Genomic DNA, 2,917 nt, shown 5'->3' with positions numbered 1-2,917 from the left:
CTGTTGTGCACAGCGTTATATTTTCCTTGAAAGTTTGATAAAGGTGTAAGTGTAGGTTTTACAGATGTGTTTTAAAACGTGATCAAATGTTATTTGTTGGAAATTTCAGTATTCCATTACGCTTTGAGATCAGGATAAATGTTGTGCTTGCACAAAAAACCAGCAGCACAATATTTTACAGACAACTCAGCATGTTCAAAAATGAACRTTGTGTGAAAGTGTTGCACGCACCAGGGCTGTGACTCTGGAGTGATTACAATCTTATACTGGTAGCTTCCTTCTACTTTCATAAAAAATAATTTCATTACATGCCTAATTCTGATATTTAAAATATACTTAAAAACACCTTGATTAACTTGGGGAACCTTAAAATTGATTAAACACTTAACACTATAACAGCATTAAATCTTTTCGACAGCTTCAGATCTATCCAAATATATATAGTTTTTCATATTTTGTAAAAAAAATAAAATAAAATGGGTTTTTTAGCCTATTTTGTCCAAAATAACCTGATTTTTTATTTATTTTTTAAAGAAAACCCCACATTTCCCCCACCAAAAAAATGTCTAAAGTAGAATATTTTAGACACTCTAAAATATTATATGGGTGTTTTTGGCCTTGACTAGGTTGAAAGTTAATAAGATTAATTTAAATGTGTTATTAAGTTTGGAGCAATGAAAGTTCAAAATAAAAACTGACATTTTATCCTTTGTGACACAAAATGGTCCATCTTTTCAAACTGTAATAAAAAAAATTACATTTATATATTTTTTCCACTTTCCCTGCATTAAATCTTTTCAACAGTTTTAGACCTATCATAGAAACGTTTTTCATATTTTATAAATCTAAATCTTTTCTATGTTTTTTGCCTGTTTTGTCCAAAAAAGCCAGATCGATTTAAAGAATAAAAAAAAAACATTTACAGTATTTTCCAAAAATAAACTCTAAAGTGGAAAACTTTAGATATGGGTGTGCTAAGTTGAAAATTAATAACAGCATTTGATTTTTATGCTTTTTGTTTGTTTGTTTGTTTGTTTTGTTTTAGCACAGTAAGAATTAAAAATAAAAACTGATACATTTAGCCTTGGTGACCCAAAATGGTAAATCTTCTAAAACTGTAATAAAAATTACAGTTTTAGAAGAAGTTCTTGCGTGATTTCATTATCACATGGCTCATAGTAGTACGTAAGTGTGTCATTAAGCAGCTGCTGCTCTCTGGGCTACGTGGAAGATGCTATGTGTCGCTGTCGCAAATGTGTGTTTGTGGGAAAGAAACGTTCAGCTGATGGCACGTTTTGAAAGTGGGAACTGGTCAGGTTCCTCATTAATGCCCCTGATCCCAATCCTGACCCTGACCCTGATCCTGGGCCACAGCTGACCCTAGACCAGGGGTGCCCAAACTTTTTGAGAGCAAGATCTACTTTTTCTTTGATCAGCCGCCAGAGATCTACCTCATGACACAGACATAAAAATTGCAAATTAAATTCTATTGATTTATTTTATATGCGAATATACATCAATTATAGCAGAAATAATAAAGTGACAGAAAACCTAATCCAGTTTCTTCCTCAGTGACATTCTGACACTGGGAGCAGCTTACTGGTTTCTCARTCAGAAGCTGGTTGCAAACCTGABGCCAGCAGGTGTCGGTCAGTCATGGTGGATCTGAAATTTGGTTTGATGACCTCAATATGAGAAACTACAGACTGACAGGAAGAACCAAAGAGCCCAATAAAGGTAAAGGCAAATCTTATGAAGTCTGGAAATAATTAATTTAATTTCACATAATTATCACGGTAGAATTTGTTAAAACGTATGCTCACAAACGATCGAGGTAATTAGTCCAAGTTTGTCATTTATTGAATGTTCAGCAACTACAGCAGGTGTGATGAGCCACAGCAAAGGTAAACAAAGGTAAAACAACCTGAACAGGTGATCAACTCTAAACCACTCCTCCCTTTTTACTCTCTCTCTCTCTCTCTCTCTCTCTCTCTCTCTCTCTCTCTCGTTTAAGCACACCCGTTGCCGTGGCAACCGCCTGCACCCCGCAAGCCGAGCAAAGATTACATTAAAAACATAACATTCAGTTCGTTTTGATATCAGGTTTCTAGGCTTGATATTTATTTCTCGATTATTAATAAGCCTCTCATGAACACAGCGGTGGTTGAGTAGCTAATTTAAACTCCTGCTCTGCTCGTCAGTCGGTCTTTGAATCGCCTTTTTTTCCTCTTTTTTTTTTTTTGTTAATGGAACCAAAACGCACTGRATTGCGCAACACCTTGTTGAAACAATAATTACTGAGATTATTAATTTGAACATGTTTCGTTGACTTTTTATAATTATTATCTTTTAATGAAGCTACCAACCTTTAGGATCTTAGTGAATATTTTTGATAAGCCTATCAGAAGAGCGTTCAGTTTGTCACCTGCAGAGATCCACGTATTGGGCATCCCTGGTCTAGACCAACCTTAGACCAAACCAGGAAATCTGTCAAACCCCCACCAGTCCTTCCAGTGTGGTAGGAGATGTTGAAGCCTACAATCACAACAGGTTTCCTTTCTCACTCCAGACTGAACTTCATCCCTTCCCACCATCTTACTGCCAGGAAGGGGTTGAACCGTTTCCTAGAAAGAGGAAAAAAACACTTGCAGGGATTTTATGGAGTTCAGTATTTCAAGTACTCATATCAACAGAAAATATTTTTTGTAAATATCATGTAATACACTTCTCTATATTTTCCACCATGTGGTTGTCCCAAACCAAGAATCTTCTGATGTAGCCTCATTATCAACCAATTCATATAAATAATATTCCAAATAAATATTCATATATGTAATATATACACAGCAAATTCAAAAGTGTTAAATGTTTTGGTGTTAGTAGACTTTGTGCAAAAGCAGAGTTAATTTTACACTTA

The sequence above is a fragment of the Poecilia reticulata genome, linkage group LG13 (genome assembly GCF_000633615.1).
Source record: "Poecilia reticulata strain Guanapo linkage group LG13, Guppy_female_1.0+MT, whole genome shotgun sequence".
Classification (NCBI taxonomy): Eukaryota; Metazoa; Chordata; class Actinopteri; order Cyprinodontiformes; family Poeciliidae; genus Poecilia; species Poecilia reticulata.
The sequence above is the reverse complement of the archived record's forward strand: the minus strand, read 5'-3'. Positions refer to the sequence as shown.